Here is a 10,000-nt window from a genome sequence, read left to right as displayed (position 1 = left end):
ATTACCTTAAACTCCTCTTGGTATTTATATAACCTCAGACTCTATTCAGTGGTTAATTAGGGTCCCTGTTGGGGGAGAAAGCAGTCCATCCGCTCTGTTATTCCAGACCCCGAGGGAGGGAGGGAGGGAGGGAGGGAGGGAGGAGGAGGGAGGGAGGGAGGGAGGGAGGGATTGAGGGAGGGAGGGGAGATCGACCCCTTTCTCACAGAAAAAAGTCTGTAAGAGACTAAGGAGTCATAATTGGTTGGATGTTATGTAAACTGTGCATTGTGGGTGTGGTGTAAGACGGTAATGAGAGGTTCTGACTCTTCTCTCTCTCTCTCTCTCTCTCTCTCTCTCTCTCTCTCTCTCTCTTTGAAGGGTACTCCAAATGTCATTTAAACCAGTCAACATGACTATCCCAAAATAAGGCAAATTGTTGAATTTTATATTTATAAAATATCTCTGACAAAAAAAAAAAAACTGTTAATTGCAAAAAAAACTGGCAACTTACCATTTCTCTTTCCCCTCTCTGGGGCAGTCTCTCACATTCTCTCCGGGGGGTGGGGGGGTAGGGGGAGGGGAGGGTGGTGGGGAAATGGACGCAGTTAGATGTAAACCGATCAACAAAGCGAGCAGAGAGAATGAAACCTTTTACCGTGATGGAACTGGAGTTTCAGGGTAAAACACTTAGGCCTGGAATTCCAGTACGTCCAGTGAATTCCACTAAAACTGGATGTTGTAGAGAGAGAGAGAGAGAGAGAGAGAGAGAGAGAGAGAGAGAGAGAGAGAGAGACTGTTGGAAGGAATTATAATTGGCAATAATATCAGTTCGGTAATAATATATTTTATTCAACATCCAAAGAAATGATTTCGTATATTTGGAAATAATTCAACTCAAGATGGCTTCAAAAGTTGAAAGAGGCAAATAGCAAATTTTGTTTTTATTTTTTCATATTCATCCAATATTCTCCCTTTCAGGATAAGAGGAGATGAGAGGAAATTGGAGAGGTGGGCAATTGAAATAGCTGACGCTCTGTGTATTGATGTATATATGAGGCGTCCAGTGCTAAAACCCACACTCGCCACAAATTTGAGAAATGCATTTTATCGTACATCTGGAATCCCCTTCGTTTCCTCTTTCAAATGGTGTAATTGATTGTATATTTTGATGTTGAGAGTAAGGTTCAATTTTGCATTATATAATCTGTACTTTTGTAAACTTCAGCATTAATTTTGCTCATCAATTTTACAATCAATCATACAATCAATCAGTCAATCATATTGTTCACAGTCTAATTTTTTTTTCGTACACAACATTTTTGGGGTCCTAAACATTCCTAAAATTCAAACCTGAAGAAAATATTTTGAAAAATTAAAGAGTTATGGCCTTTTTAAATTTACAAAATTGAAGGCCTTTTTTTCTCTATTGTTTTAAAATTTGGTGAGTGTGGGTTTTAGCGCTGGACACCTCATATATATATATATATATATATATATATATATATATATATATATATATATATATATATATATATATATATATATATATAATATATATATATATATATATATATATATATATGGGTAAAACATAATCAATTGCCTCTCCTCGGATATACCAAAATAAAAAGTTAACTTGAATTCCTTGACTAAAACAAACAAACGAACGCCAAGAAAACATATCCACATAGAAAAAAAAAAAAAACATCTTTCTTTTATTCATCGAGTTCCCTTATCTTCATTAGCATTGGGCTCACGTACCACCAGCCACCATGCTACCCCTCCGACGGTTTTCAAGCCACTGACCACTAAACGAGAGACCCGAATGAAGACATTCCTCCTCCTCCTTCTTCTCTTGGCTTCAGTCGACAAAAGAAGACCTTTCTTGAGGTCATTTTGGAGCCAGGATGTTCTGGGCTCAAAGTGACTGTGAGTAATCTGCGTCTTTTGTTTACATTTGGAGAGAGTTGGGGTCTTGAGGTCCAACAGTGGGTAATGGACGTGGAATTGAGGACTTTTGATTATATATATATATATATATATATATATATATATATATATATATATATGCATACACACACACATACAACAACTAATACCCTATCGATTAAACAATGAACACCACCAAATCAAATAATCCCACTCACATGCAACACGATACAAAATGCCATACAGACACACACACACACACACACACACACTCACTCACTTATTGATGTGCAACTCGCATTTCGTCCGTCCATTGCAGACTTGATTGATTGGTAATGCTTTAAAAAAACAGAAAGTGCAGAGTGTCGAGGTTGACGGTAAATTTGGTCTCTGGTGTTCATTCTCCCAATTTGGACGTTTTGGGTGGTAATCGAACCTATGATTCGATTTGCCGTCTCTAAATGGAGAGAGTTAGAAGTCTGAGGCGTGGCTTGGCTATAATAATAATAATAATAATAATATACTTTATTAAAAGTAATGGCTACTTCAGCAGCGGTACACTTGTAGAGATTCTTCTCTATTTTCCGAATAGCGGCTTAGACAGGCTAGTAGAGCACCTATGGAGGTCATGATCAAATACAGAGTCAAAATTGGTGTAAATATTTGAATTTTACAGATAAACTGATACCTTAGTTATCAAAGTCATTAACGATATATATATATATATATGTCTCTCTCTCTCTCTCTCTCTCTCTCTCTCTCTCTCTCTCTCTCTCTCTCTCTTTCTTTAAGCAAGCGAGCTTTCGTTTGGAGCTGCCAGACATCCTCGGGCTGGGAAGCTGAGGGTGGACTGATCTTGGAGCGGTGTCCGTCCTCATTTATATTTGGGGTTGACAGCATGGGGTCTGCCCCATGCTGATCTACTATTGGCTGGTGGCGGTAGGTCTTCGTTTTCATTGGTGGCTTGAAGCGGGTCTCAAGCCACTTTCCACGCGTTGATGGTTGCGATGCTGTAAGTCCTGCAGCCACCTGGACCTCCTTAGCGGCACGGTTACATTGATGGGCGTTTCGCTACGCTGCGGGACGTCACGGCTAACTTCATTATGGTTGGTTGCAGGAGTATCTCGTTCGGGGGCGTTGTCTTCCGTGGAGTTGCCGTGCTCGGTGGCGTCACTGTTGGTGGCAGGTCTTCTCATACTCGTAGGGAGGAGAAATTCTTCCTGCGTCGTATCAAGTGTAGGTTTTACTTGCTGGATGAGAAGCGCCTCCAGCAGGCGTAACCGACGGGCATCAGGGCCTTCTCGGATGCTCTTTTGTGTTTTGGTTTTTGGATGATCACATCCCGGGAGATGGCCTCTTGATGTTTGATGCTGGCCAAAAAGACGACATAGCGATGGGCTCCCCACTAGGGGTACTCTTCGCTAACTTTTACATGGGCACCGGGTTGCAGGAACGAGTCTTCGCTAGGTATGCAGCAACCACCCCCCCGCAGATATGGACGATATATCGACGACATCTTTGTTCAAGTCGACACCGAGAATGAGGTAGAAGCCCTCCGTCAGGCATTTCAGCAGTGCAGCGTGCTGAATTACACGGTTGAATACAGCACCGACGATCAGCTCCCCTTCCTTTACGTCCTTGTGAGTAAGATGGAAGACGGCCTCCGTACTTCCGTCTACACAAAGAAAACCAACCTAGGACTTTGCCTCAATGGTGACAGCGAGTGCCCCGCCAGATTCAAAAGCACGACCATCAGGGCCTTCGTCAGGAGAGCCCTCTCCCACTGCTCGACCTGGCAGGACACTCATCAGGAACTCGACCGCGCCTCCCAAGTACTCGTAAATAACGGGTACTCAAATAAATTAATAAGCAGAGAAATCCGTACAGCCCTGGAGAAATGGTACTGTAGTGAGAGCCCACAACCCCGCCCCCAGGATAATATCAAGCTGTATTAAAAAGCCTTTATGAGTTCACATTACCGTGAAGAAGAGGACACAGTTAAGAAAATTATTTCTGAAAATGTATCCCCGGCCGACGACACCAAAAATATCGACCTGATTATTTACTACCAGAATCGGAGGACGCGCGACCTTATTATGAAAAATAACCCCTCTCCACAGGTACGAGACCCCCTGAAGCAGACGCATGTGGTGTACCAGTATACATGCCCAGTCCGCTGTTGCAGCGGCACCTACGTTGGTATGACTAATATGCGCCTGTCTAAGAGACTCTCATGCCACGCCCAAGAGGGGGCTATGAAGAATCACGCCCGCACCAAACATCAAGAGGCCATCTCCCGGGATGTGATCATCCAAAACACGAAGATCATCGGGAAGGCCCCTGATGCCCGTCAGTTACACCTGCTGGAGGCGCTTCTCATCCAGCAAGTAAAACCTACACTTGATACGACGCAGGAAGAATTTCTCCTCCCTACGAGTATGAGAAGACCTGCTACCAACAATGACACCACCGAGCACGACAACTCCACGGAAGACAACGCCCCCGAACGAGATACTCCTGCAGCCAACTATAATGAAGTTAGCCGTGATGTCCCACAGCGTAGCAAAACGCCCATCAACGTAACCGCGCCGCTAAGGAGGTCCAGGCGGCTGCAGGACTTACAGCATCGCAACCATCAACATGGGGAAAGTGGCTTGAGACCCGGTTCAAGCCACCAATGAAAATGAAGACCTACCGCCACCAGTTAATAGTAGATCAGCATGGTTTAGACCCCCTGCTGTCAACCCCAAACATAAACGAGAGACGGACACCGCTCCAAGATCAATTGCTGCTCGGCCTCCGTAGCAGTAACATCTCTTCCGAGGCCGTCTCTGGCGAACGCGAGTGGCAGCGAGCGATAGCGCCATCCCAGTCGACGCTAGCGGCGATTTTTCCAACGATTTTCGGCGGAACTTTCGGCGATTGACGACGACGACACCGATAATTATAATTCTGAGAGAGCTCTCTCATATATTATAAGAAAATTCATATAAAATCTCTGTTCTCTCAAATAATTTTTCATTTACTAACAGTCTCTCCTGCCTAAAATTCGGTAGCCGTTGGGGTCTGAAAACTCCGATTGAAGCAGGGACAAAGGGGCAAAAACTTCCTACTGTCGCAATCCTTTATTGCAAGTAACACAAGGACGGTAGGCTGGTGTCTCTCATAAACCAGGTTTAGGCCCTTCAGGCAAAAGTAAAAAGCATAACATACTCACACACACACACACACACACTCTCTCTCTCTCTCTCTCTTTCTTTCTCTCTCTCTCCCCTCAAAGATAGACGAATGCAGCCATGGACCCTGTAACCCAGCCCGCACCCACCACTGCAGAGGCACCTGAGAACTGGAAAAGGACAACGTCTTCTTCCTCCTCCTTTTCAGATGCACCTGAAGCGGTTAGACCAAGATTGGACTCCTCCACCTCCTCCGTAGAAGAAACCACCACGGCCACTCCAGAAGGCACAGTAAACCCCTCTGCCATGGACACGAATGATGGTTTCCAGGTCGTCACCAGAAGCAAACGGAAGTAGCAAGGACCACCAGCAGCACCTTCACCCTCACATGGAAAGTACCTGATAACTCCTCCAACAGGAAGCAGTGCCTCTGAGTTTGCCAAGGACCTTGAAAGGAAAGTTAAGGTGTTCAAGGTAAGACCCACTACCAGGGGAGAACTGTTTCTTATACCATCAATTGAAAATACAAATGAATATATGAAAAAAAACCTGCTAGCTTCAAATACCTCAATCCTCAGGACAAACCCTGCAAATTTATTTTATGCCACTACCCTCTGCAATTTGGCACCAGGGTTCTGGAAAATCCTAGAGTGGTCAAAGCAGAAAGATCCCACACAAAAGGACCCAGCCCCCAGCCAACCCGCAAAGTCTTAGTTGAGTGGAAAGGAATCTCGTCATGTGGGGCTCCTTCCCCACCATGGACTTCACAACAGAACCTCTGAGATGTTTTAACTGTCAGAGGTATGGACACCATAGCAGTGCCTGCACCGCCAAAGCCATTTGTGGTGTATGCAGTGGGAGACATCCCACAAAACTCTGCACAGATAAGTTCAAAGCTGGACAAGAAACAAATGCCAGATGCCCTGCATGCAAGGGAAACCACCAAGCGTGGAACAGAAAATGCCCGATAAGGCTACAAAAAATCGACACACTAAAAGGAATTGCCCCTCAGAGCCTCCCTGGACACACACACACACACACAAAACACCAGACCCCAACAGACAACAGCAGCTCCCACTACCCAGCAGGGATCAAGGTCCTAGGTTACTGCAGTTAGGGGGCCCTCAACAAGCTCCCAAAGGCACACAGACATACCCCCAGCATAAGACAGTCCTATGCTGCTGCAGCTGGAGGGCTTAGACCCAACAGAACACAAAACCAGCCTCAACCTCAGAAAAAAGAAAACAAAACACACCCCAAACCACACCCAGACCAACACACTCCAAAGAACAAATAACCAACACAAGAAGAAAAATAAGTTTCTCAGAATCGGCCACGCCAACAAATACATACCTATCCTCCTCACTCCAAATCCCAAATCAAGCTCCACTGTTCCTGGCTCCCCAAAGCCATATAACCCAGCCTCCCCTCCTCCTCCTACCCCACAAATCAACAGGTTTGAAGTTCACCCAGAAATAAAACACGACAAATACATTGCACAGACCCAAGACCTCACAAATCTCCTAGTGCAAATGCTATTCAAGTTTGCAAAATTAACAGGATCAAACTTCTCAGAGGAAATAGCTAAAGAAGTGCTTGATAAGTGCATAAGAACGTCCAGAGGACTTTTTGCATCACCATGCCTACACAACTAAATAACAACAGTGCAAATAGCACTACAAATACACTCGGTGTCAGTTTCACCCCAAGTGACCAGGTACATCTCCAGTGCCAGGGCCAACCACAGTGTTGGTAGTCAAGGCACATCAAGTGCAAATGACGAGTTAGGAAGCAACAACAACACAATCAGAACAAATGATTGCAGAGACACAGACACTATAAAAATCCTCCAGTGGAACATACTAAGTGCAAACAATAAATATGCATTCCTGCAAGCACACACACAAACAAATAACTATGACATCATAATGTTAATAGAAACACTAGTAAGCGAAAACACCAAATTCTCATTTAAAGGGTACAAAGTATACAAAACACCATACACAGACACTAAAAGAGGTCTAATCACCCTAGTTAAAAACACAATCCCTTCAAGAAAAGTAGATAGCATCCCTTGCGGAAATGATGTAGAATCACTCAACGTAAAACTCACACTTGCAAACACAACAGTGACCGTACACAATATATACAGGGCTCGGGACAATACATTTGAAGGGGAAACACTCTTCAGCGGAGCAACACAAGAAAACGCAGTAATTGGGGGAGACTTCAACGCACATCACCCGAGTCTGAATTCTACACAACAAACAAACACAACTGGGAGACATCTACACCAGTTATCATGTGAATTCCCAGAGGTGTGCCTACTAAACAGTGGAGAGCCAACTCACCTAAAAGGAGGAAGACTAGATCTTACCTTCACAAACTCAGCCCTAAAGAAGCAATCAACATGGAAGCTGCACGAGACTCTCACAAGCGACCACATAACCATTGACATTGGCCTACAGCTCAAAAAGATGCCCCCCATACCACTGCCACCAGAGAGATAGAACCCCAAGTTTGTAAACTGGGCTACATTCGAAGCCATAATGACGAGATGGGCGAGCGACTACCTTGAAAACCCAGCAAACGACATAGAACTCTTCTATGAAGAGTTCATCAGTAAACTCAGAGAGGCAGCAAACATGTCCATGCCAAAGATCAAACAATCCAAGATCGATCACGAAGATGCATGGTACTACTGTGAAAGAGTCAAAGAACTCAATGCCAGAGTCAACAGAGTCCGGAAACTCTTCAGACGGGAACCATCTGACGAGATGCACAGACTTCTCAGAGAGCTAATAGGCCACGCAACTGAAGAGACAAAAGAAATCAAACAACAGGCATGGTATGATTGGTGTGCAAACATCAGCAGACAAACTCCAGTAACCTAGATCTGGAGATTCCTTGCAAAAATTGCAGGGAAAGGAAGAACAGAGCAAAGCATCCATCCCAACCCGCAAGAAGCTGACAATATAGCCAGAAACTTTGCAGAAAGGACAAAATCCCACAACCTTCCCCAAACAACACGGGAAAAAATAAATGAAATTTCCCCAGCAAGGTGGAGGGAAATCAATACTGCCTGCAACACACCTGATGACACAGACACACCCTTCACTATGGAAGAACTAAACAGTGCACTCAGCAAGGGGAAAAGAGACACAGCCCCTGGAGCAGATGCAATCACCTACAGCATGCTGAGACACATGGGAGACCCTGCCAAACAGGTATATCTACTCCTGGTAAACAGGACATATGGAGAGCAGGGCCCATACACCATAGGCTCTATGCCTATAGGGAAGGAGTAGGCACCCATGAGTGCTTCACAGATGTGCTAAGTGCCATAAATGGCAGAAAATCCATAGTGGTGTTCTTAGATCTAGAAAAAGCATATGAACTGGCCAATGCAGCAACCATCCTCTCCTCCCTAGTCCGAAAGAGGATCAAAGGCAACCTGCTTACATGGACAAAAGGATACATGCAAGACAGAGAAGCAAGAGTAGTGTTCCAAGGCAGAATGTCAGAATAATACTCTCTTGAAAACGGCACTCCACAGGGGCACATTCTAAGCCCCTTCTTATTCAATGTCCTTATGGAAAATGTAGCCTGTCTCGAGCTACCACAAGGAGTAGAAGTCTTCATATATGCTGGCGATGTTTGCATCGTCATCTCCGGCCCTCAAAGACAACTCCAAAAGATGCAAGAAGCCTTGCAAAAACTTGAGGACAAGTGCACACAACTGGGACTCAAAATCAACAGAAACAAGACAAAACCCATGGCAATAAAACTTGATCGAAATGCACCCAACCTTCTACTGAAAGGAGACGTCATAGACTGGGTGGATAGCTGCACATATCTGGAAGTCTGCATTGCAGATTCACTATCTCCTGAGAAGGAAATACAGCTCCTCCAGGCCAAAACAAAAATAGGGCTTAATGCCCTAAAGAGAATCACATCACTACAAGAAGGTGCAACATCCCATCTGCCTAGGAGGTTCTACATACAAACCATCAGAGCACAAGTAGAATATGCAGCACCAGTCCTGAAAAGTCTCAGAAAGGATCAACAGCAGAGGCTTGAAGTCATCCAAAATAATGCAATGAGACATACTTGGAGCCCCAATCTGGACAAGAATTTGTCTCTTGAGGGCAGAGACACAACTACAGTCTCTCAAGCACAGGATAGGCCAAAGAAATATTGCCATTCTGTGCAAAACCATCAGAAACGACAGAAATGGACCACACAAAAACAAAACGCAAGCGTGTATAAACCTGCATGAAGAGCTAGACCCGCCCAAAACCTATGCGGGCAGTATACTCCAAACACTGAGAGAACTGGTTATGCAGGACACAGTGAAACACATAACAAAGGATGTCCCACCTGAGGAATACCAAAAACCACCTCCCTGGGTCGAAGACCCAATCCGGTATAACTTCACAATACTACTGGCAAACAAAGCACTGTGCACAGCAGCACATATGAAAACTGCAGCAGAAGAAGCAATCAGGAATACAGCAGCTGAAAACATATATTACACAGATGGCTCAGTTGATCCAGAAGCTCCAGCAACTGCAGCAGCAGTGGCTGCCCAAGACTTCAAAGGAAGCTGGAGGCTATCCAACAATGCCTCCATACTACAAGCGGAACTAATGGCAATCTTAAAAGCCTTAGAAAATTCCAATTTAAAAGAAGGACACACAACAGTGCATATCGACTCCAAAGGAGCAATACTCGTAATCAAAGCGACAAATCCAAAAGAAAATGTGACACTGATAACAGCCATAAAATCAGTGGCCAAGTCACATCAAACATCAAGCTGCTGGCAGGAGAGTCACACTAAACTGGATACCCAGCCATGTGGGAGTCCAGGGAAATGAAAAAGCTGACATCCTAGCCAAAAGTGCCCTCAACTG

Source organism: Macrobrachium nipponense, chromosome 49 (genome assembly GCF_015104395.2).
Source record: "Macrobrachium nipponense isolate FS-2020 chromosome 49, ASM1510439v2, whole genome shotgun sequence".
Classification (NCBI taxonomy): Eukaryota; Metazoa; Arthropoda; class Malacostraca; order Decapoda; family Palaemonidae; genus Macrobrachium; species Macrobrachium nipponense.
Note: the sequence above shows the minus strand (reverse complement) of the source record.